Here is a 26,831-nt window from a genome sequence, read left to right as displayed (position 1 = left end):
CTAGGCTGAGAGGGACCCAGATGTCCTTATTTCCTCGCCTCTAGGGCTTAGCCTCGCCTGCCACTGAATAGGTGTTCAATAAACGTTTAGTCAGGGAATTTACTTTGGAAAAATAAGTTTTAAAAGTTGATAAAAGGGCGTTTAAGGTTGGAATTCGTAAGAACGCCTTGCACACAGGCCTTAGCAGTCGGGATCCAGCGCCGCGTTGGGGGTCTGACGTCCCTCCAGCCTGGGGTACCAGGCGACCGATCCCAGGGAATCCCGCGGGAGAGGCCGCCCGCGCCGGGTCGGGGTCGGGGGCGTGGCCTGGGCGGGGCGTGGTCTGGCGAGGCTCGAGGGGGTTTTCGTGCCGGGGGCGCGTCCGGCGGGGGCGCGGGAGGGGCTTCCGCCGCGAGGGGGCGGGGCCGGCGTCCGGAGCTCGCTGACGGCCCCAGCCAGGGAATTTCAATTTCAAACCAACCAGAAGGGAGGAGGCGGGCGCGGCTGCCGGGCGGCTGGGGCTGAAGCAGGACCCGTCCCCGCGGCGAGAGCTCCCGAGGTGCGGTGTCCGGGTAAGGAGGCGGCGGAGCGGCGGGCCTGAGGTGGGGGGACCCGGGCCGACTGACTGGTCCCTGCGGAGCTGCAGGGGCGGCTCGGGTTTTTCCTCTGGCAGCAGCTGGGAAGCTGATCCCAGGCAGGAAGCGGCGGCGGGACGGTCCCCCCGGGGGGGAGGGCGGCCGGCTTGGGGGTTCTCTGTAGCTCCCCTCTCCTGTCCTCCCCCTTTCTACCGGACCCCGTTCCTTCCCCGGGGTCCGGCTCCTGTTGCTCCAGGCCGGATACTCGCTTCTCCGCTCCACTGGGAACCCCTCGGCCCCTTCCTTCCCCGGGAGCCGGGGCCAAGTCTCGTCGTAGCCGGGAGAGGTCGGGGCATGGTGAGGACTGCGCGGGCTCCGCCGGGTGCCGTGGGCGCGGGGTCGCGCGTCCCGGACCCCGAGGAGCGGCTGGAGGAGGAATCGGGCTCCATCCGGGCGCGGCGCGAGAGCGGGTACCGGCCGGGAGCGGCCGCCCGCCTGCGGCGCCGGGCGATGTGCGCGGGGACCCAGCGGCGGCGGCCTTCGTGGGGAGGGGGGGGCGTTGATTTGGGGAGAGGAAGTGCGGGCGACGGCGCCGCGCCTCCCGGGACCGTCCGCACGCGTGGGCACTGCGGGAGCCGGGCGAGGGCGGCGCGCCAGCCCCACGCGCCCGCGGGTCCGGCCCGGCGTCCGCCCGCGCGGATGCCGGGAGAGACGCACGTTTTGAGCGCCGGTCCTTCCCATTCACACATGCAGGCCCTCTTCCCACGGGTGGCATGTTTTCCTCCCCCAGGGCGGGAGGCGCAGGGCTGGGAGCCTTTTTAGGTGAGCCGCTGGGGAAGGGCGCGGGGGCGAAGGGAACGGGGCGGGCGGAGTCGGAGTTGGCGTCCGAGACCGCATCCCCAGCCCGAGGCGCTGTCCCGGCAGCCGCGAGGGACGTCTGCGGACGGACGGACGGACGGACGGACGTCAGTCATTATGCTTCCCAAGATCGCTCATCTCCTCTGAGGTCGGGGTTGTTGGTGTGTGTGTGTGTGACCTTAGATTTAAGAGCTCTGGCCTGGAGTCTCTTATTTTTGGGACGCCTTAAATGGAATCCCCCCACCCCACAACCGCTGCCCTGTCTCTAAGAGCCCTGGGAGGGTGGGGACCTATAAGAGCTGTGGATGTTTTTTCCCTTTTCGGAACCACATCTTTTCCTCAGTTTCTTGAACCTCTTGCATCTGAAATGGCATGTGCGTGCCAGGTGTCTTGTTCTTCTTGTTAGTTATTTAAGCTTTTTTTTTCTTTTCTTTTTCCCTTTACTTTCTTCCTTTTTCGTCATTCCCTCTTTATTTTTCCTCTTGTTGTTGTTCTTTCACCGGAATCCCTTACTTCTATGTATCTATAATACTGTATTGAGAATTAGCATTTTAGTCGGTGTCCTTGCATTTACCACTTGGGGGAAACTGAGGCAGTTTTTTAGCCGCGGGAGCTGGGACTTAGACTTCTCCGTCTTTGAACTGGTTCAGCCCTATTTGGCTCATGGCTGTGGGAAATCACTGGATTGCCATTGCAGCCGCTGATGGAGTTGCATTGCAATGCAATCTTGAATTGTGATAAGGGTGAACCCCATACATTTACCAGACTGACACAACTTTTAAAGGGCTTGGCTGTGTCACCTGTCAGCTTGAGTGATCAGGCCTATGATTTAATTTAAGAACTACCATCAAACTTCAGATCTACTCCTGGAGGCTATTAGAGAACGGTACAAGTGGAGGTGGCTTGGAACAATGGCACGGACTTAAGGCTCATTTAATCCTATGCAATCTTCCTCACGTCTTGGGCAGAATTCCCACCGAAGTCAGTAGTGGTCTTGTGTGCAGGAGGACTGCTGAGAACAAGAGGCTGCTCATGTAGAGTAACGGGAAGGGACAGTTTCTCTCCCTTTTAAAACATCCCTCTGTAAGAAAGACCTAGTCATAACAGTTCTTTAATCTTTACCCGCAGTTGAAGTAGTTAGAGCACTGTGTGCAAAGAACTTGCAGAGAAAAGATGTGGCTGAGTTGAGCCTCCAGCCTCAAATCCTTGATCGGGTAGGGATTGCTTAAAATGATTAAAAGCCATAAAAAAAAATCATTTAACAAAGTTAGAATTTTATTTCAGTAAAATTATACCTAACTTGTATAAAAAAATTTAAACTGTTATGGAATATTTTCAACTATGTTTGTGTATTAAACTGGGTATATACACAACTGGGTATGTATATTAAAATCTGAAATTGAATTCCAAGTAGAAAGAACCACATTCTCAGATTTAGGGAACAAATCTGAAGAGAGGCCCACCCAAAAAATAACTGTGTAAGCATAAGACAAGGAAATTCAGATAGGTCTTACTGTGTTTGGAGAGTTAGTACAGTTTTTATATTTAGTGACTCTTTGGGCCCAGCATTAGATTTGTGAGCGTTTGGAGGTTTTCAGGTTAACTTTGCGCTGATCTGAGTTGGTGAACTTGCTAGGTCCTTTGCTTCTTAACGTAACATTCTTGTGGTTTACCCTTTCCAAATTGCCAGTTCTAAAGAATTGAATTTAGAAAACCGAACCAGTCACTAGATTTTAAAAATAGATTTTTAAAAATCATAACCATGTCCATGTGTACTACTCAACCACTTGCTTTCAACTAAAAATACTTGCAAAGATGACAAAGCAGTCCTCAACCAAAATATTTATTGGTAAATTTACTCTGTAATTAGTAATATTGTATAGTTATGTTTAAAATCAGGTTTTGCTCTGAATCACCACTCTCATATTACTGTGGTAGAGAATTACAAAGGTTCTATCTTTGCCATTTTATTTACGAATGTGGGGTTTATATTTTATATAACAGAATGCTAAATAGTTTTTGAAGATTTGACTTTCTGTTTTCACAGTTAAGTATGGGCCTTTTTCTTTGTGGGTTTTTTTTTTTTTTTGAAATGAAGCAGTTTAAAAGCTGTGTGTGGACTTTTTGAAAAGTATGAGTTGCTAGTATTTTTATAAAGCACTAAAATAGTTTATAGGGATCAATACTGCTGAGAGTCAAATTTTGCATTTCTAAAATCTGTATTGTTTACTTGGAGAAAACAAAGGAAATGTGCCCCCACCCTCACCCCCTTTATTTAGAAACCTTTTCAGTGGCCTTGTTTGCTTTTTTAGATTCAGAATGACTGTACCTAACCATTGGGTACACTTACAGATTTAAAAGCCTCAAGTAAATGTTTGTGCTGGCTCCAGTAGTCAGCAAATAGTAGCCAAACCCTAATTTACTGCCCTTTTATAGAATCTTGGAATCTCAGGGCCAGGGTTGGACCTTTAGAAGTCAGCAAATCCATTTTCAGCTCTTGACCCTCAACACACAAGCATTTCCAGGCTCTTTGGAAGGCCTGAGTTAATAGAAGATTTGTAGGTGATTCCTCCATAGATTCCAGACAGAGCATCCTCTGGGATTGCTATGTTTTGGCACAAACCAGCAACTTGATATTCAAAAGATTTTTATCATTTCTCTGACTGGGCAGTGCCTCAGATTAAAATCTAAAATAGAGTCAATGCCTGGTGTCATTAACTACTGGGAAATGGCCTCCAAATATAAATAGTATAGTTATTTAGAAGTTGCAGGTAAAGCAAAGAGCAAATAAAAAAATTACCTTGAATATCAGCTAGAAATAACTGATAGTGATAACCAATGATTTTTTGTTTTTTTCCCTCCTATAAAGTGTATGTCTGTGTATTTTGTATAAGAGAGGGAATATTATGAGAGCGGGAATGTATATTCCCTCTCTCATACACTTAAAAAAAATATATTTGTTATGTGAAGCATTGTTTACAGTTACTAAATTTGATGAATCAACCCATTGAATCTTTATATAATATATTGGAGGTGCTGTTTTTTTGGTTAATCCTCACTTAATATTTTTTCCATTGATTTTTTTAAAGAGTGGAAGGGAGGGAGGGGGGAAGAGAGAGAGAGAGAGAGAGAGAGGCAGAGAGAGAGAGAGTAACATTGTTGTGAGAGACACACATTGATTAGTTGCCTCCTGCACACGCCCCAAACTGGGCCTGGGCCGGGATGGGGATTGGGCCTGCAACCCAGGTATATGCCCTTGACCAGGAATCAAACCCCGACCCTTCGGTCCTCAGACCTATGTTTTAACCACGGAGCCAAATTGGCCAGGACTGGAGATGCTTTTAGTGAAGATTCATTGAAAGTTGGAATTGACTTTGTAGAACCTAGTGCTGTTACACATAGAAATGTCATATAGATAATATTTCATTCATATAGGGGATTTGCTGTTCCTTCTACTGAATGTTTCCCTCTGTTTTGTGGTTGGCTTGTTTCCCTTTGGCTTGTGGGTTTCTTAGATGTATGTTTTTCATGTCTAGAAAGGTAGATAATCTATATACTATTTCCCTAAATACCTAATGTTTGGGATGGTATTTATTTTTAATGAGAATTTCAGTGACGTTATCAAAATTCTTATTTTTAAAGTAATGTCTCTTACATTTAGACCTGATGTGGCCTATGAGTGCGTTCACATTGCTTCTGGATTTTATTTTTCTTCAAAGATTGAAATTGGGCTAATTTCATATTCTTAGTTACTTTTAAAATGTAAATGTTTTTATTTCACAGATACGGCTTTCCTCAATGATCTTTATAGTAATACTAGTGGCTTGGTGCACAGATTCGTGCACATTGAAAGGAAATTAATTAGAAGAAATATTTTAATATCGCTATTCACCCTTTATAATAGAAGTGTCAACCAAATTCACAATCAGCAATGACAGATCAAAACACATGCGTGTGGCACCAGCAAGAGCTTTATATGTATTGTGCATGCACAAGTCAACTTAGCCTTTTATATATATAGATGGAATAAATTTAAGGAATGAGAATTGTCTTCTTATTTGCTCTGAGAAGTTACTTAATTAAGGTTTTCCTTTTGTCCAAGTTGACATTTTGTATATGTAACTAAATTCGGTGTCATGGCTTCCAAAGTGATTTTGTCACTGTTCATCTGTAGAACCTTATTGTCTAGGTCAGTTAGGGAAGTTCATTTTACCTAAACTAAATCTTTTATGCTGTAATTGAAAATCCATTTTTCTCTTGCTTTGCTCTTTTTATGGCCTCATTTTCAACGTCCATGAAAGAATTTTCAATACATAAAAGACCTGTGTTACCTGATAATTGCCTTTTGCCAAGATAATTGTGCTTTTAAAATTTTCTCATGTAAGTCTGATTACACAGCTTTCTAATCATCTTTTCCAAGCCCTGAATTCAGGTTTTTAGACCTCCTGATGAGCTTCAGAGCTGGACTCATCACCATGATAACAACAGTGCTGAGTATAATCTCATTTTTGAGTTTCCTGTGTTCTACCAGTATACATGCTTGAAGATACTAAATTAAAATATAGTTTTCACTCTGCCATAATTGTTAGGTTCTCTATCTTTTTGTCCAGTCTACTTGTTTATCACCTTATATTCATCTACCTAGAGCAGCAATTTTAAATCTTTTTCATCTCATGGCACACATAAACTAATTACTAAAATTCTGTGGCACACCAAAAAATACGTTAGATTTTTTGCCAATCTGACAAATAATAGTCATAATTTTGATTCATTCAAATCGGACAGCTATTGTGTTGGCTGTTGTCAGTTTTTTATTTGACAATCTAAGGGTAAAGAGGTTAATTAGTGTTCCTGATTAAATAGTCAGGTATTGTAAGTCTTAAAAATTCTTACAACACACTGGTTTAAAATTACTGAGCTAGAGAACCAAAAGGGAGTGTAGAGATCATTTAGTTCAGGCTCAATCTGAGGTGGGAAGTGAGGTTTGTTGGAAAGGAGTTGCCCAGGGTGGGAGTCATGGGTTCACGAACTTCCTGAGACTAATTGGTGTGTGTGTGTGTGTGTGTGTGTGTGTGTGAGAGAGAGAGAGAGAGAGAGAGAGAGAGAGAGAGAGAGAGAGAGAGAAAGAGAGAGAGAGAGGGAGACAGAGGGAGAGAGAAATTTTGGTGAGCAGTTTTTGAAAGGGTGAGAGAGAGAGAGAGAGAGAGAGAGAGAGAGAGAGAGAGAGAAATTTTGTTGAGCAGTTTTTGAAAGGATTTTGGGAAACAGAAAAGATTGAAAACTGCTGACCTAGTTCAGTTCTTATTTTTGATTTTAAGAAATTAAAATCTTAAGAGGTCTTTTATTTTTTTATTTTTTCTTAATGTTACTCTATTGTACTTTCATCACTGATTCCTCCCTGACCCCTACCCCACACTTACTTTCATTTAATTGAATTCTTTTAATTGTCTTTTTTTTATTTTTATTCAATTATCAATGTTCAACTGAATTCTGATGGCATCTTGGCCTCTTACATTCCTACCTATGAATTTAACAAATGGACTTTTATTTTCTCACAAATTTCTTTAATGGAAATCTCAATTAGAAGAGACCAGTCTACACTATTTGGTGCTGGTTAGACTGGCATTTAAGTCAGTAACCTTGGGTAAATTATTTCCAAAGCCTCAGTTTTCTTATCTTTAATATGGGGTTGACAATCATAACCTCATAGAATAATATGAGGATTAAATGAGCCAGTGTTTATAAAATGCTAGTCCTTATAAAATGCTTTACATGATACCTGGCATCTGTGAAAATTGTTAGGTTAAGAAAAGATCTAGTGGGTCAATTGTGAATATGTGGTTAGCATTTTATTATGCAGTGTAAGGAATATTTATCTATGTGGAAGTACAGTCTTGGATATGAAACTAATTTCCTATGGTGATCACAAGTTAAAACCACTTTTTAACAATTTTAGTACAGTATCTCTAGAATTTTTGAACTTTTAGAAAACTTTGTCCTAACAGATTGTTACCACTTTTGGTAGTATGTAGTATACATATGTATGGCAAAGCTGTTTGGATCTAGTTTCAATAACACAGGGTGTTCATAAAATTTCCCAGGGCCAAGAGACCACAGAAAGGCTGACAACTTCAGTATTATAAGGGAATTTATATACAAAGTGTGTCTTGGGCTACAGCAGCACAACATGGCTATATACTCAGCTGCATGGCAGGTGCTAAAGAATTAATATAGAATAGGGCAGGATGGATGGGGTACTAGTCCATGAAAACGCCTTACATGCTTGCTCTAAGCAGGACAATGACCTGTTCCAGGATCAAGCATGCAGTAGGGTATAGGGGAGGGGTGGATCAGACAGTTTCTGAGAGGATTTGCAGGAAACAACCTCTCTTCTGGCCTGGATCTAGCTGGCTGGGCCCACAGTGGTAACATCATGGAACAGTCTGTCCTCCATACAGCCATAATGTAGTCTTTTTGTTATGTTGTCAGAGGTATCGGATTCTGAGTGTAAAATATATATGCTATATTAGTATAACTTCCTCTCCAACTTCAGTAAGCTTGCTGAAAGAAAGCTGTGAATGGAATTATTAGTGTTTAAATCTCTGCAAGTAGCATTAAAATGTGACCTTTATAGACTCAGTACATATATTTATACGTGAAATAGATCTGTAGATGTTATTTTCCTTTGACAGTGTGTGTGTGTGTTTTTTTTTTTTTGTCTAATACTTCTTTTTTCTTTATTTTTTTCCTGTCACCATTTATCCCCCTATACCCTCTTTCACCCCCCCCCCCCCCATGTTGTTTTGATTACTAGTATGATTCCTCCAACTATGTTCTTTTCTCAAGATTGCTGTTATTATTCGGGGTCTTTCGTGGTTCCATATAAATATTTGGAGTATTTGTTCTGGTTCTGTGAAATATGCCATTGGTATCTTGATAGGATTGCATTGAATGTATAGATTGCTTTGGGTAGTATGGGCATTTTAATGATGTTACTTCTTCCTATGCATGAACATGCTATATGTGCTTCCACTTATTTGTATCTTCTTCAATTTCTTTCTTCAGTGTCTTATAATTTTCTGAGTACAGGTCTTTTACATCCTTAGTTAAATTTATTCCGAGGTATTTTATTTATTTTTGAAGCAATTGTGAATGGGATTGTTTTATTAGTTTCTGTTCTGACAGTTCATTATTGGTGTATAAAAATGCAACTGATTCCTGGATATTTATTTTGTATCCTGCTACTTTACTGAATTCATTTATCAGTTCTAGTAGTTTTTGGGTGGAATTTTTAGGATTCTGTATATATAGTATCATGTCATCTGCAAATAATGACAGTTTTACTTCCTTTTCAATTTGAATGCCTTTTATTTCTTCTTATCTTATTGCTGTGGCTAGGATTTCCAGTACTATGTTGAATAAGAGTGGTGAAATCAGACATTCCTGTCTTGTCCTCCATCTTAAGGCAAATACTTGTAGTTGTTGTCCATTTAGCATGATGTTGGCTGTGGTTTTGTCATATATGGCCTTTATTACATTGAGATATATTCCCTGTATTACTACTTGGCTGAGAGTTTTTATCATAAATGCATAATGGATTTTATCAAATGCCTTTTCTGCATCTATTGATATGATCATGTGGGTTTTTTCCTTCATTTTATGTGGTATATGATGTTTATTGTTTTGTGGATATTGTACCAACCTTGCAACCTTGAATAAATCCAACTTGATCATGGTGTACGATCTTTTTAATGTATTGCTGGATTTGGTTTGCTAATAGTTTGTTGAGGATTTTAGAATCTATGTTCATCAGGGATATTGGCATATAATTTTCTTTCCTTATTGTATCTTTATCTGGTTTTGGAAAGAGGATAGTTCCGTGTATTTACTTATAACTGGTCTCCTGTTTTAAGCTCTGTCACCTCAGCCCTCAATGGTATTGTTTCTGGTAGGTCCCCACCAAAACAGGAATTCAGGGTTTGGCTTCCTCTGGTCTGGTAAATTTGTTATTCTGTACATCTGTTTTCCATCTTCTAAAATTCTGTTGATGTATCTTAGCTGCTGGACTATCCCCTCGTGTGTGCGTGTGTGTGTGTGTGTGTGTGTTTTATTTTTATTAATTTTCTTAACTGTCATTTTAGTGTGGTTTTGGGAACAGAAATTAACTCATGTTCAGTCCACTGATTTTAGGGTTTTAGGTTGATAAAAATAAAATTGCCAAGTTACTGTGGTACTCACAATTTGGTAAGGACTACAACTTTAATATAAATGGTCCCTTTTCGTCATGCCAGATGCTGAGTTGAACTTTTGTTATATGTACATATAGAGAGAAAAGTCAGACAATTTAGTCAACGTCTAGAGTGAATGGGAATGAATGAATGATGATATGTCATTGAACAAGAAGATGCTTCCTAGGAAGAGATCAGCAAATGTATTATATTATTTCCTATAATATTTCAAGGATTAGTTCAGTACAGATGCTTATAAGTTATATAATATATACTTGAACTAGATTTAGAAATAAACAACAAAAATAAATTTGCTGAATGTGTATCAGAAATGGCCACCTTATTTTAGAGTTTACTGTATATCTTACTTTATCTTCAGATGACACATGGTTTGCATGCATAAAGTTATATAGTTTTTGAATATTGAATATAGAGGAAACTTGGAAGACAGGTAGGTTTTGTTAAATACTTTTAGGGTGAAAAATTTCATTACTAGGGCATAAATAGGGAATTAGCCTAAAGTGAAGATACATACTTTAGGAATTTTTGTGTATGGGGTTTAGGGAAAGTGAGACAAAAATGGAGATCTGAATAAGGAAGGTAGAGGCTGTGAGGTCTTAGGAAGTTCTAGGAAGATCCAAAGGCTCATGCATATATGTGGTTAGTGTTTGTTAAGTTACCCAGTGGGTTTTAGTGGTTTCTAAATTCAAATACTTTATTCATTAATGTAGAAGGTGTTGTAGGCAATAGATCAGGACAGTATTTCCTTAAAAGTGTGGTGGTATGTTAAAATGATTTGAGATGGTACACGATGAATCTTTTCCTTACAGTGGTTAAATACATATGCCAGTGTGCATCAGAACAATATGCAAATACTCAAAACTACAATTTAATTGATATCACTTAGCATAAGGCTAAAGTAGGTATTTTTTAAGTGACTTGATTTCAAGATCAGAATAAAATAAATAATAATATAGTGGCTGTTTAGATTTGGCAAACATTATCAAGTAAGTTTGTGAATAACTAAAGTTTGAGAAACATTGGGTAGTTTCAAAATATTATTTCCTTAGTCAAGGTGCTTTGTACATGCCTTCTTTATCCTATTAGAAAACAGCCTGAAACTATATGGTGAATGTGGCATAGACTTCTAAGCCTTTTCTTTCCTTTTTAAAAATTGTTTTACTTCATACATTCTTTTCTCTTCTCAAAATCAATTCTTAGAACATTTTCTCATTTGATTCTTAAAACAATTTCATACCATAGGTCTGACCGATGAGAAAAGTGAGTCAGGAAGAGGTTAAACATACCCAAAGTCATTTGGCAATTTAGTAATGGAGCTTCAGGCACAGCTCAGGTCTGCTTGTTGTCTAAAGTTATTCTTTCTACACTGTTCTCTCTTGCTGTTAATGGTGTTGCCAATTGAATTTTTCTTGGAGAACTCAAGAAGCCTGCCAAGTTTTGAGGCTAGAGGGCTGTCCTGTGGCTTTCATATATTTGTATCTTGAGCCCAAAAGGTAGACAGAGCTAGGTCTTCCAAAAATAGTTCAATAAATGTGTCAGTATTTTGAATACTATTGAAAAAAGAAGGAAGCAGATGACCTATGGGATTATTGGAAAGTGATACCAAAGGCTTTCACAAGTATTTGAAAAGCATATGTGGCAATGGTCATATGCAGGATTATGGCACATATTTAACCTTTATTTTTGGAGCCCATTTTTATTATGATAATCTTTTACTTTTCCCCAATATGCTGTTTAATTAATTGCCTTTGATTGTGGTTTTTAAAAAAAGCTGTTAAGTGAACATCTTCCTTAGAAAATTACCTTTAATCCACTTCTCTTAAGGAGAAAAAGGAAAGCTCTTTTAAAAAAAATGAATAAAAATTGTGCATGAGAAAGGTTGAAGTGTTGAGTAATGAGTTGGGTCTGTCCACTAACAAAAGAATTAAGAGTTTATTCATAAGTTTGTAACCAGAGCTGTTTCTGGATCTTGGCCATTAAAATCAACATCAGTAAAGCTTGGATCTTAATTTCCTAATGCCAAGATTGTCTGTTTTAAATTATGCACATAAGGGAATGTGAATACATTCGTGTCGTGTGTCGCCCCCCCCCCCCCCCCCAACCCGGTATTACTCCCGCAAACAGAAAAATAAAAGTATATTGGAGATATTCTGAACTTCAGCAAATTTGGCAGTGCTGGGCTGTAGATGTGGGCAGCATATGTAGTGCAGATGTGCCTCCAACTTTCCTTCTAATTGAGGCCAGTTCACTTTCATACCCAATGATGCAGCTTAAACCCAACGAGTTGAGGGTGAATTTTAGACATTCTATAGATCTGTGATCTGTGTGTTACTTGCTCTGTGAAGCACACAGGATAGCAGTGAAGGGTACTGCAGCTCTTTTTAAAGTACTTTTTATTATTAGAATTTTTTAAAAGCCATGTTTTTACTGTTTGAGCTGGGAAGGAGCCTGCAACCAAGGTACGTGCCCTTGACTGGAATCGAACCTGGGACCCTTCAGTCCGCATGCCGAGGGCTCAGAGTGATTTCATAAAAGAAAGTATACCATTGTCAGTTATAGAATAGTGTTTTTCTTTTTTAAACTTTGTATTTTGGAAAATTTAAAATATACTCAGAAGTAGAGAGAATAGTAATATAATAAAACCCATGTACCCTCACCCAGCTTTAACCGTTACCAGCGCATGGCTAGTCTTATTTCATTTATATTTCCCTTTCACTACCTGATAATCCCCACCCCCATTATTTTGAAACAAATTCTAGACATTACATAATTTTATTTGTATATAAGTAAGATACCTCTGTCCCCTCTTTTAAAAATATATATTTTTATTGATTTCAGAGAAGAAGGGAGAGGGAGAGAGAGATAGAAACATCAATGTTGAGAGAGAATCATTGATCTGCTGCCTCCTGCATGTCCCCCACTGGGAATCGAGCCCACAACCCCGGGCATGTGGCCTGACCAGGAATTGAACCCTGACCTCTTGGTTCATAGGTCGACGCTCAGCCATTGAGCCACACTGGCCGGGCTTCATTCCCTCTTTTTGGCATGTACTTTCTGGTCTCCAAAAGAAAGCTCGTTCATTACTGCTTTTAGAATTAAAGTTAGTTCATTTATGACATATTCAGTTCTCATGTTTTTTCCCAATTATATGAATATTATTGTGATCAATGAAAGCATTTTCCCCTAAATGTAATATTATGGATATAGGAAATGCTTCAGCCAATGCTAAAAAAAACCTCTAACAATTTCTAAACCAAATCTGAACTGATATTTAAATTTTGTTGTATGGTTAATGTTTTATAAAACTTCCCCCTTGACTCCTGCCTAGGCTTATACTAGGTTTTAATATTTTTTTTTTCTTTTCTTTCTTCCTCCCTACATCTCTCTCCCGCTCTTCCTCCCTCTGTCATTTTTTCTTCCTTCGTTCCTCTCCTTTCCTTTCATTTTTCTTTTGCTTAGCATAGTTTAGTGGCAATATGTTGGAACTGAACCAAATAAAGCTTTTTTTTTTTTTTTTTCAGCTGACTGGATTTTAATGTGACTACCCAGTTGTTATAAAATCATACCAGGGTCTGTCTGGCAGTGTAGAAGGGAAGGTGTATGCCTCAAACATTGGTCATATACTAATTTAGAAATATGTAAAACGTGGGCATTATAGATGAAGCTGACTATAGCTTAATAGTTACAGTGCTTTTGCTATATTTTATAGTTTAATTTATATTTTTATTAAAATGTAGTGTATACTTTCTTTGTAAAATACATTACATATTGAATTAGAAAATAATAGGTAACATTTCTTGAATACTTAATGTGTGTCAGATACTGTTCTATGAGCACTTTTACAAATATTTATTAAATTAATCCTACAAGAAAGATTGTAGGATCTTGTCTGCCTGACAAGAAAGATTCAATAACTTGCTCTGAGTCAATTAGCTAATTAATGAGTAGGCATTTGAACCCAGGCCTTCTGGTTCCAGAGCTTACAGTCATAACTGCTCGCCTATATTATCCCTAAGAATATGTAAATTCTTTCTTCACACCCTGTTCCTACTTGCATTCTCTTCCCCAGAGGTAACTATTTTGAACCAGAACCAATACTACACTATTGTATTGGGGTATAATTTGATCACCGTGGGGGTGGTTTTCAGTCAGAAACTTGAAAGTAGTTAATAAGATTCTACTCATGTTCCTTTACTGGTTTAGTTAAAAAGAAGAAAGGGATGAGAGTGGAAGCATGTAGAAAGTAAGGTGCTAACTGCTGATATCTGTCTTCCTTCTCCCTTAACGGTTTTTTAAAGTGGAATGTTGAGGCCGGCTGGAATGTTGACTGTCACCAAGGAGTTGCTGAAGCCAGTGGTTCTAAGCACCACTGAATGATCAACATTTTTGTCTTCGGTTGAGTATCTTGAAGTGCCAGATGTATTGTTAAACTTTGGTCATCATTGGTATGTCCTGTAAAGTATACACTTGTGGGACTTTGTCCTGAGTCTTAGGGGCTAGAATCTTAACAAACCAGCTACCTGATACTGTCCCTCCCAACCCTCCCCGCCCCCCCCCCCCCGCCTTTTTTTTTTTTTTTTCTGAGAGGAATAGAGGGTAGAAAATTGTCTAGCTCCAAGTCCCAGTTGCAGTTCAGCAATTACTAAGTGTGACAGTTGGGTAAATTGTGTTACTTCTTGTGTCTGTTTCCTCTTAAGTGATTCAGCTGCCCCAAAATAAGTCCTAATCTATGTAGGATGTTGTGTGTGCCTCTTCTATTTGTCTTTGTGGAGAAAGTCATTTAAAGTGCCCTTCCTTAGGGGAAAAACACGTAGGATTTTGGCAAAACATTTGATAAAACTTTCATGGTATCTTTATAACAACTTTGGGAAAAATCTTTTGTGGTGGGAAGTCTGTGGTGGTGTTTGTTACTGAAATTTTAATCTTGGTTTTCTCTTATCCAAAATATTTTTGCCAGTGATTTTTATGACGAAGACAAGGACTGCTGATCAGATTTACAGATTCATGGAAGTTTGTAGAGAAACTTAATAAGCTGCATATAGATTATCTTGTTAGATATAAAATTGGTAGAAATTAATAAGATGAAATTTGTTGGAAATAAAAATTAGAAAAAGGAAATAAAGCTGATTGATAGAGTTCTAAAACACTGCAGTCTTGGCCTTCTATTCAATGGGAAGTTTTATTAAAAAGTGGTGGATGCCTATTTATTCCTAAGTATAAGACACATTGACTTCTGGTCTCAACTTCACTAAAATGACTCTTTTTCAAGTAATATTAGGTCCTGTTGTCAAATTATCAAATATATTTTTCCAGGTATTAATTTTGACCAACCATACTGTCTTTGAAGTTCTCTCAATATATTTAGAGCTCTTTATTCTACTTCTCCTGTGTTTCACATATTTCTTTTCCTCTGGCTATCCTTCCAGTTTTTCCTGTTTCCCAGGGTTTTTAGCCCTGACTAATTTTGTATCACTCAAGATTTCACCTACTATCATTATCCATTAAAACAAATCTCTCTCAAGGCTAAGTCTTTTTCCTGAGGTCTGCATCCTTATGTAATTTAGAAGAATCACTACCAGTATCTCAAAGAAAGTTTTTAAATGACTATGTGAAGTATCTTATGCAGAATATGGACTGTAATTGATTATTCTGGTTTGACTTGGAATATTTTTTCATTTTTAGGTATTGCATTTTAAGAGGTATGTAGTGTGAACTAATATTTTTGTTCAATAAAAATGAATGGAAGCTTAGACAAACTGAAACCATGTCCCTGAAAGGCTGCCTGGGTTGTTGAGGTTAGGAGGAACTGAAGTACGGGAGGAACTAGCTATTGAAATAACTGAAAGAGTAAGATTTGCTGGAGTAGGCAATTCTTTGAGCAGTGACTTTTACCTTCTTTTTCTTTTGACAAAACCACTGTAATAGATTTAATATCTTGAACCTTTATTCAGTATAGAAGTCTGTGTATATGTGCGTGCGTGTGTGTGTGTGTATGAATAACAGAAACAAGTTTGATTAATTAGTTCTTAGCCATACCATATGCAGTGTGCTCTAAGACAGTGGTTCTCAACCTTCCTAATGCCGCGACCCTTTAATGCAGTTCCTCATGTTGTGGTGACCCCCAATTTCATTGTTACAAATTGAACATAATTAAAGCATAGTGATTAATCACAAAAACAATATGTAATTATATATGTGTTTCTAATGGTCTTAGGCGACCCCTGTGAAAGGGTCATTCGACCCCCAAAGGGGTCGTGGCCCACAGGTTGAGAACCGCTGCTCTAAGATTTTTTTCTATTTAATAATAATAATGATGATGATGATGATGATGATGATGATAGAAAGTGCCAGTCAATAATTTGATTTCACAACTCACCAATGGACTGTAATCCTTGTTTGAAAACCCCCTTTTTTTGCTGATCAAACTAAGAGATTTGGAGAAGTGAAGTTTCCTATCTGGTATAAGGAGAACTTTTTAAGAGTTAGAGAAAGTAGAGAGTGGAAAGGGCTGTCCTGGGAGGGAGGAAGTTTCCCAGGGTTTGAAGGACTGATGCCAAAGGCTGATAATCACCTGCTGGAGGGTGGGAGGAAGATTCATGGGGGTGGGTTAGGGGGAGGATGGAGCTTTGTGATCACCTACACGTCTTCCAAGATTTTATAATTTTCATTTTAATTTTGTGACTTGCTGCAATTTTAAGGTGAGTAAAGTTATTTAAGTGAAAATTTTAATTCTGAATTCTACTTGTTGAAGTAAAAAATATCTCACTGGCCCTGGTCAGTTTGTTGGAGTGTCTTCCTGTACACCAGAGGTGGTGGGCTCAATTCCTGATCAGGCCACATACCCAGGTTGCAGGTTCGATCCCTGGTTGGAAGAGTGTAGGAGGCAACCTTCTCTCTCCTCTCCTCTCCTCTCCTCTCCTCTCCTCTCCTCTCCTCTCCTCTCCTCTCCTCTCCTCTCCTCTCCTCTCCTCTCCTCTCCTCTCCTCTCCTCTCCTCTCTCTGTCTCTGTCTTCCTCTTCCTCTCTCTAAAATCAATAAAAAAGTCTCATTGTTTTTTAGCAGATGTGATTTTTAATTTTATTGTGAAATTTTGTTTTTATTTTACAAGTTAACTTTATTATTTCCTTTTTTAATTGAGTTTTTAGAGAGAGAGGAAAGGAGAGGGCGAGATAACAATCGATGGTTGCCTCCCTTAAGCACCCTAACTGAGGATTGAACTTGCAACTTTTCAGTGCATAGGACGAAGCTCAACCAACTGAGCCACACTGGCCAGAGCAATTATTTCCTTTTCTTTTTTTAACAAAAAAATTTATTTGGAATGTTTCAATTTTTTTCTGTTAATCATCACTGGAGGATATTGCTTCCATTGCCTTTTTAGAGAGAGTGGAAAGGAGGGAGGGAGGGAAGGATAGATGGAGAGAGAGAGAGAGAGAGGGAGAGATAGAGAAAGAGAGAGAGAAAGAAAGATCAATGTGAGAGAAATACATTGACTGGTTGCTTCCTGCACACACTCCAACCAGGGGTGGGGAGGGAACCCTCAACCCAGGTACATGCCCTTGACTGGGAATCGAACTTGAAACCCTTTGGTGTGAGGACCGATGCTCTGACCAGCCAGGGCTGAAAAGTTAAAAAACAAAACAAAAATTTAATAGTAAATTGAGTGGTATAATGACCATTCCCCTCCTTGCGCTCCCATCACCCACTTTAACACTTATCAACTCATGACTAACCTTATTTTATGTATGTCCCTATTCACTTCACTCCCAATGCTATTATTTTGAAGCAAATCTCATACATCATTTTATCTATGTATATTTGGAGATATCTATATCTATATCTATATCTATATCTATATCTATATCTATATCTATATCTATCTATATCTATATATATATCTTTAAAAGAAAAAACTCTTGAAAAAACACAAAATACCATTGCACTTAAAAAAGTTACTGGTAAATCCTTAATATCTAATATTCACTCTGTTCAACTTTCCAGTTGCCTTTGTTTTCTTTCATACTTTTTTGTTTGAGTTAGGATTCAAATTAGATCTATATATTGTTTATAGTGATTTTGTATAATTTATAAGTTCTTTCTCTTTTATACAAGGGTGAGCAAAAATAGGTTTACACTTGTACAAATACATAATATAATAATAAATAATAATACAAGAATGAACTCTTCGTTTCACGTACTCAGAACTGTAAACCTATTTTTCCCTACCTTGTTTCCTTGTAATCAATTATTTTGGAGAACCTAGAGTGCTTGTCCTACATCAGTGATGGCGAACCTATGACACACGTGTCAGAGGTGACACGCGAACTCATTTTTTTTGGTTGATTTTTCTTTGTTAAATGGCATTTTAATATATAAAATAAATATCAAAAATATAAGTCTTGGTTTTACTATGGTTGCAAATATCAAAATATTTCTATATGTGACACGGCACCAGAGTTAAGTTAGGGTTTTTCAAAATGCTGACACGCCGAGCTCAAAAGGTTCGCCATCACTGTCCTACATCATTCCTATTATTTTTATTTTTCTGATTTCATCTCTGTGGTATAGTTTAACCTGTTTCTCTGTCCTGTGAATTGGTAGTTACTATAGAGGTTTTTAAAATCAGCTTCAAGTTCACTTTTTAAAATATCTTTTTGCCATGAGTATTTCATTGGTTCTGTTCTTTCTTAAAATCACTCAAAAAGTAATACCAAAGCAATTGTAAAGGCGATTGGATTTCTTAGTTCTTCATTTTCTGAAATTATCCTAAATCAAATTCACTATAGAAACAGCTGGAACCACTTAGAAATCTGGGAAGATAATAATCCTGTGCAAATACCACATCCAAATACAAATTACACAAGAGTTTCTAGTTAAGTTAGTTGCCAAAAGAGAAAGGAAGAAAGCAGATGCCATGGTAATTTCTGTAGACCTCAAGCCTGTTTTTCAGTTAAAGTGTGACATTTCATAGTAAGATCAGTCTTGATTTTTCTAAAACAATATGGAAACAGTTTAATTTTGCTAGTTAAATTTCCCACCCAATAAGCAAGTATTGTTAGTGACTAAGTTACTTCTCCCTTCGTCCTTGGCAGTTGGAAGTAAAAGGATAAAAGTGGGAAGAGGGCAAGTCAGAAAGCAAATAACATATGTGGGAAATCACATGAATGTGTTCTGCAGTGATCCTTTTGAAGGATATTTTTATTCCTCCTATTTATTGTGGAAAATTTAAAATGTACAAATAAATAGAGAAAAATCGTATAATGAACATTCGTATTCTCACCACCTAGTTTTTCCCTCCTCATGTTTAGTATACTTTTAAAATGTTGAGTATGGACTCACATTGCTATTCATCAGAATCTCCTCTTTTTTTCATTTGTTGTGAGGTTTGAAGCACAGTCCTTACACCAGGGGTGGGCAACCCCTCGCACGCGTGCTGAACATGGCACGCCAGTAACTTTTACTGGCACGTGAAACCCTCTCTTATAATCTTCCATTTACAATTGTGAATCTTTGTTCTCAGTGATGAATTTTGTTAAGTTTCATAATAGGAGTAGCCTGACGGATGAAAGTAGTAGCTCGTGCATATCTCTGAAGGTCACGAAATATAAACCTGATGTAAAATCTCTGTCATCAGTGATGCAGCAGCAAAAGTCCCACTGATAATATCAAACGGAGTCATAAAGTTTTCAGTCGGACTATCAGTGTACATGTATACATTAAAAAATAAATGTATTTTTCATCATATACTGTGTTTTTGTCGCTCAAATGAATTTTATTATTTCTTCAAGGTTCTTCACATACGTACACCTTAAGAGATATCAAGTAGGCGTAACATGTTCTCAAAAAATTAGGGTTGGCACGCAGAAGAATTTTGAGTCAGAGATTTTGCTGGTTTTGGCATGCCCACCCCTGCCTTACACCATTTTTTCTTTCTTTTGTCAGTATTGGTAAATTTTTGGCTAGGTTTTATTTTATTTTGGTTGGTGTTCATTAGGTAGCATGTGAAGAACATTCTGTGATTAGGTGAAGATGCTCTGGTTTAGGTTTCATTGCCTGCATTCTTCATCTTTTTTTTTGAAAACTTTAAAATGGAAGCATATACACACGTAAAGAGATGGGATAGAACAATGAATTTCCACATACCAGTCCTCTAGCTAATTATTGACATGGTCAATTTTATGTCATCTGTGTACCCCCAAGTCCCTGTTTCCCGATCCTGTTCCATGCTGGATTGTTTTAAAGCAAATCCCAGGAATTATATCAATCACTTCATCCATAAATACTTTTTTTATATGTCTATGATGGGTAAGCATTTAAAACAAAACCAAACCACAATTCCAATGTCACATCTAAAAATTTTTGTATTTCCTTAGTAGCACATACTCAGTTATAGAGTCCATTCTCAGAGGAAATGAGAAGGTGTTTGCATCCTAAGCTTTGCTTTGTATTTCAACATAATGTAGCTAAACATTCCACTTGGAGAAGGTGACCCTTGTAATGCTGGATCAATAAGCTGCTGCCTTGCTTCCTGCAGACAGCTTTATTTCCTCTGATTTGAGTAAACAGATGAGGTTTCATCAAGAGTTAACTGAATTTGTGAAGACTGGTTTTATACATCATAATACTTGTGTCATGTTTCCAAACTCTGGGAAGACACTGTCTGACATTTTCAAAAGCATGTTTTATAAAATGAGTTTTCTTTGTCCATTTAATGTGAATAATGGTCCATCCCATAAGCAATAATAGTTCTATTCAGCTTAGCAGGTTTTCTTTTCCAAAATAAATGTGGCTCAGTTTTATCATTATGCTCCCGTAGTGACTATCATGACTCTTTTGTTAAGTTTTAAATTTGAATTGCCAGTTTTTTAATTCTTTGAATACTTACTGAATGGTGGGCAGAAGTACAAATAATACAGCTGCATACCATACCAGTAAAAGCAAAATGTTGTGCCTTGAAAACCACTTCTTCTCTAAGAATAGAAAGAAGTATTATGGAATTCTGTACTTATTCATCAGCGAGTTAAATTTTGTAGTAAATAAAAGAGATTATACTGTATTTTAGTTAGAGAATTCCTTTCCAGTGTTAGACATAGTTGGTCTGTAAAATAACCTTTTGAGATCATTTTTATATCTATAAGAAGACATTTACATTTTTTGTACAAAAGCCATTACTTAAAATATATGTGAAATTGCTTTAATTGCAGAGTATATATGAATATTGTCATATCTAACAAATAAAGTTCATTCTGTAAATTTTCAAATGGTGACAGCAACTGGAAGAATGATTCATTTTTTTTCCATTTGTGATATTGATGAACTGTGAATTAGTGCAATTGAAATCTGTACTGGATTTTTCATATAAGACTGTCGAGGTTTGGTGTCTTTTGTATGAGAAATACTAGTATATGTATTTAGAGAGTTGGTTGTTTTCCCTGTCACTGTAACATGGAATTTGAAGCATCTTAAAGGGAATATATGATATAAAGTTGCTTCAGTAAAAACAAATAGAGGTCAGTAAATTAGAAATTTAAAAAAAAATCACAATGAAATCTACCCTCTGCAACCTCCTATTTCTGAATAATATGTAAGCTGTTACCTATTATTATGTTTTGTTTTTTAGACAAGAAATATTTTTAAGTAATGTAATGTTTGGTAAAGCCATTACTCTTCTCTGAAGTGTCTGTTGGAAATTATTAAAGATTTTTTCCATGAACATGATCCTTAAATATTTTGATCTTTTGAAATATACATATGAATATCATTTTTGAAAAAAATAATGATAATTAATAGTTGAGCCTGATATTTTTTTCAGTTTTTCAAAAAATGATAAGCATTTGTATGCTTAAGAGCCAATTCTTTTTAACCCTCCCTGTGGAAGTGAATCATACTGTCCAAGGCATAGCTTATATGTCAGCTATTTTGTTGTGGCAGCATTCGTGCTGCTATTGTGATAATAATTAACAGTGACATTGCTTATCTTTGAGTGCTTACTTAGCAATGGTCACTGTGCTAATAAGCATGCTGCTAATTTCATTTGTACCTCACAATCATGACATGGTAGGTATTGTTATCCATGTTATAGAAATAAGGAAATAGGTGTAGAGAGGAAAAGTCTTAAAATGTCAAGACTTAGGTTTGAACTCAGTTGGGTCTGATCCCAGAGCAAAGCTCATCTGAACTGTTTGTAGTCTTTTAAGTGTAAACATCTTCAGTTTTTTCCACTGGATTGTAAGGCTCTTCATAACAGTGAATGGGTCACGAATGTCTTTGTATCTCCTACAGTATCTGTCATAGAAGAGCTCAGTAAATATTTATTGATTTCAGTTGGACAGGTGGGAACTTGGTGACCACGTTTTAAAGGTCATAGCATTGGTATACGGTGGGGAAGCCGAAGGTGACAAGTGAAGCTTTTCTCAAATTTAGGCACTAGACCTAGGGAGGGGATGCAAGTATGGGGTTGATTGATGTGGAATGATGTGGGCAGGGGAGTTCCATCAACTTTCCCTGTTTAGTGGCTGTACTGGCATATTATTCATTTATTTACCTGTGAGAGTTTGCAAGAGAATCTCAGTTGCACATTGTCTTTTGGCTTTGTTCATTGTTGTGTTGGGTGTTACCGTCTCAAGTTGTCCTGAATCTACAACTGAACCAGAGTGTTAGCAAATACTTTTGCATATAAGATTGGCCTTTTTTAACCAAGAGAAATTTTGAGTACCTTTCTCAAAATAGGAGCTTGAACTGTCTTCTTAATCGAAAACTTCCAAACTGGTGGGATGCTTGAGTTCTGCAAAAGTACATTTTGATTATAAATGTGGGTTAGGTGAATGCTTGTCCTTTTGAAGTCAGCAGTTAGATATGAAAAATCTTTTGTCCCTTCTGCCTGTTAGCAAAGCGAAACCCTTAAGCTGTTTAGGCATATTGGTTTTCCATTTTTCTAGGATTTGAGTTTAGTTGTTTTTGTTCTTTTGTAATAACCCCCATAAGGTATTGTGCCAGCTTAATTCTTTAGTGATCAGGAGTATGAGAATGAGGCCTCCCCATTGAAGAGAGGTAGATTTAAGACTTATAGTGTGATCTTTGAAGTATAAATACATTTCAGAACTTTCAAATAACCTTATTTGAAGTGAATGTTATCTATGTCTTCAGAGAGAGGGTAAGTAAAATGTTCAAGCTAAACTGAGTGTAGAAAGAGCATTAGTTTAGGAGACAAAAGATCTGACTGGTTTTAGTTCTTATTTTATCATTAATCCATCCAGTCATATAACCTTGGAAAGTAATTCTGAGCTTCATTTTTTAAATTTCTTGCTTTTAATGAATTGGATTCTATAATCTCCAGTTAATTAAATAAATATAATTCTACTTAAAATTTAGCATATATTCTCTCAACCACTTATTGGCAAAAAAAAAACTATTGAATTGATTACCTCTGTGTTTGATTATATTTGAGCCTTTTTTCTGTGGCTTTTTTTTTTTTTTTTTGTCTCTAGCTGTTATGTTAAGTAGCTTTCTCTTTTATGCCTTCTTTAATATTTGCATATTTTCTCATTCTTACCTGTTTCCTTACTTTTCTACCCATTGGTTTAAACAGATGTTTAGGTAAATCTGTTCTTTATACTTAAACCAATAGTTCAATCAGATTGCCTTTTTAAGAAGTACATTCTAGGTATTTAGCACTGTGCTACATTTTAACATTCCCTGCTATTCTCTATTACCTTGTGAATTCGTAAGAACCTTTGGCTCCTCTAGGCGGAGGATGTCATTTAATTTATTAGCAGCTGTTGCTGTTGACATGTACTTATATTTGACTACAAGTGCATTTTACAAGATGAGTCTGCTGAAGTCATTATATACATGATGCAGATTAAGAAAATTATTTATTACTAAAGTAAGTGCTTGAGAAATTGCTTATTTAGAAATGCAGTGAATTTAAAAGAAACTATTTGAGGATCTAAGATATGCAGGGGAAGCTGCATATTTTATTTTGATTTTATTACCATACAAAGGAAAGCTTATACAAAAATGACTTATCCCTAAGTTTCTGCTTTCTGAAGCTGTAACAAGCTGTTACCCTTTTAAGTTCTAGCTATTTAGTCAGAAATAATTTCAGTAAAAACTTGTTGGTATAGTTTTGGCAAGTTATGGAGCACCTGCTTCAATAGTTGCTTTTGAATACTTTCAAACCAAGGGTCTGAGCGGTAGTGGTGAGAGCAGGAGGTTCAGGCAGCAGGAAAGTGTGTGTATATGTGTTTATGGATTGCTGCAATGCACATATTATCCTTATTGGGTTGGGGAGGGGACACTGTATGTAAAAACAAAACAGATCCTCCCCTGAGGATTTCATTGTTGCACAGAGGGCTCAGAATAATCAAATCTTGGTTCATATTTAGTGTGGCACCAACATCTGTGGCCTATTAAAGATCAACTTTCAGCAGTTTGGTAGCAGTTAAATGTCCCTGGAATGTTTATGCAAGCAGTTGCTCTGTAATTTGACAGGCTTCTCAAATATTCCAAAGTAAATGTATAAAATCAAAGTCATCTTTGATATGGGAATCATATTCAGGACAACATGGAGGAAAATGCACTTTTAATTTCTGGAATTAACCTGGCAGTTTAAAAATAGAGCTTTGATAGCTCTGATCCTTCCTGCATGCTTTAAAATTTTTATTTCCATACAATAAAATTGTAGAATGTAAATTTAGCTTTTGAACAGTGAGTAATGTACTATTTACCCAAAGTGATTCTTCAGATCTGACTAGTGGAATTTACTTAAAACACTTTTTCACAAATGTTCAAGTGGGGAGTAGGGTGATATATTCAGGTTTTTGTAAAATAAACACTAAACTTTAAACTTTTCACTCCTAAGCAAACAGAGAAGGCCTCAGCATTCACTTAATGCTTCCCCCAAGTACAGCCACCAAAGAAGAAAGTAAGTCATAAGGAAATAAACATCTTGTATTTCCTTACCAGAATTTTGGAAAAGACAGAGAAACTAGGGAGGAAAATACCCATGTAAATATGGAATGTTTAAGATTTTCCTTTTCTTTTTAATATTCTCTCTAGTGTTATCACCAATGAGTTACACTGATTGGAAGATGGGACAGCTGAAATGTTTACTCTCTGATCCAATCACCAAAACCCCCAGAGAGAATTGCGCTACCTTAAGAGTAGACCCCTTTTTACTTTGCAGCCTTTTCCAGCTAGTGAGCAGTCTTTGTGGTATACCCTCAGTAATTTGGCCATTCACAAATGCTAGTAAAATTTTTATAGGATTTTTGGAGAATTGGGGGCACAAGGGATAAAGGCATGACAAGTTCACATTATTTCAGAGTGAGAAACATGACTAAGTAATTAAAACATTTGAGTCATCTAATTATCAAGTATGATTAGAGAGCAATAATGAAGAGAAAATATATATATGTAAATACTAGAGGCCCAGTGCACAAAATTAGTGCACTCGGTGGGAGGGGTCCCTCAGCCTGGCCTGTGCTATCTTGTAGTCCAGGAGCCCTCAGGGATATCCGACTGACGGCTTAGGCCCGCTCCCCATGGGGAGCGGGCCTAAGCCTGCACTCACCAGTCGTGAGCCCAGCTCAGGGTTTTTGGCTGAGTGTACTCACCACCAGGGGGCAGCTCCTGCGTTGAACATCTGTCCCCTGGTGGTCAGTGTGTGTCATAGCGACTGGTTGTTCTGCAGTTCAGTCAATTTGCATATTAGCCTTTTATTATATAGGGCAGCGGTTCTCAATCTATGGGGTTGTGGGGGTTGAACGACCCTTTCACAGGGGTCACCTAAGACCATCGGAAAACACATATAATTACATATTGTTTTTGTGATTAATCACTATGCTTTAATTATGTTCAATTTGTAACAATGAAATTGGGGGTCACCACAGGATGAGGAACTGTATTAAAGGGTCACGGCATTAGGAAGGTTGAGAACCACTGGTATAGGATGTATTTATCTGTAGTAATGTACCCTGAAGAATTTTCCATGAAACTGCTGTAATTTAGTATACAATTTAGGTAATGTGAGATATGTTTTTTTCCATTAATTTTTAAAAATATTGATTTTAGTGTCAGAGTAATGTAGAGAGAGAGAGATAAACATAGACGTGAGAGAGATACATCAATCAGTTGCCTCCCTTACGAGCCCTGACTGGGAATCAAACCCATGACCTTCTGTGCATGGGACAAGGCTCCAACGGAGCCATACTGGCCAGGGCAATGTGCTATATGTTTTAGGGACTGCATAACCTTTTTTCTGATTATGGAGATATAAAGTTATGTTGTTTGAGGGCTACTTTGGTGAAGGACATGCACTTAAAACAATATAGTGTCTTAGTTTTCAAAGAGAACTGGATCACATTTAATGATTCCATCAAGCATTTATAGTTAACATTTTCCCTTTTAAAATAATAAACCAGTTAGAGTCAACTTCTTTTATAGTCTAGTATGTACTGCACATCAGACAAAGGGATATTTTTATTTTATTATTTTATTCCCAGGAGAGCAAAATTGTCACACTGAGGGATGATCCAGCCCATTAGTGACAGATAGCACATGACAAGGTAGTCTCAGGGAGGGAAATGAGTTCTGTACACAGAACAGAAAATTGCAGCGTACCTGTGTTACAAAGGACTTGTTCGGCTTATACTTTTCTAAGAGGCCTAATAATTGCTTTGCTTTTTCTGTAAATAGTCTTTTAAAACAGATATTAATTCTTAGAAGGTGTCAGTAATCCTGATGTTGCTCTACAGTGATTGGTAATGTGTGAGTTGTTGACTTGATATCATCTCTTTGTTCATAGCACTAATAAAGGACAAATCAACCTTATCTATATATATAAAAGCCTAAGCGACAGTTATGACCGGACAACTGGCTGGTAGCTTGACATGCACTGACCACCAGGGGCAGACGCTCAATGCAGGAGCTGCCCCTGGTGGTCAGTGTGCTCCCACAGCCAACCTCCTGCGGCTGGCCAACCTTCCATGGTCCCTTCCCCCTGGCTGTCCGGCCCCGATCAGCCCTGATCGGGACTGGGTGAGAGTGCCCTGATTGGCCCCAATCACCGGCCAGGCCGAAGGACCCCACCCATGCATGAATTTGTTTACCGGGCCTCTAGTAAATTATAACTGCTAACTCTTAAACTTAGATATCTCATTTATTAAAACAT

At 38.0% G+C, this 26,831-nt stretch overlaps 1 protein-coding gene across 27 annotated transcripts in view; it reads left to right on the top strand.

Moving 5' to 3' along the window:
* The first annotated feature begins 429 nt into the window (after positions 1-429).
* EPB41L2 (erythrocyte membrane protein band 4.1 like 2) overlaps positions 430-26,831 on the top strand; it is a 190,593-nt gene continuing 164,191 nt past the window's right edge. For 24 of the 27 annotated variants that reach the window (XM_036316233.1, XM_036316247.1, XM_036316245.1 and 21 more), the window contains exon 1: positions 430-551. The gene's annotated coding sequence lies outside the window, so the exon portion shown is untranslated. Of the gene's footprint in view, positions 552-803; positions 912-26,831 lie in introns of those variants that run through there. The other 3 variants (XM_036316218.1, XM_036316220.1, XM_036316221.1) reach the window with 3 other exon arrangements.

The sequence above is a fragment of the Myotis myotis genome, unplaced genomic scaffold (genome assembly GCF_014108235.1).
Source record: "Myotis myotis isolate mMyoMyo1 unplaced genomic scaffold, mMyoMyo1.p scaffold_m19_p_7, whole genome shotgun sequence".
Classification (NCBI taxonomy): domain Eukaryota; kingdom Metazoa; phylum Chordata; class Mammalia; order Chiroptera; family Vespertilionidae; genus Myotis; species Myotis myotis.
The sequence above is the reverse complement of the archived record's forward strand: the minus strand, read 5'-3'. Positions and strand labels throughout refer to the sequence as shown.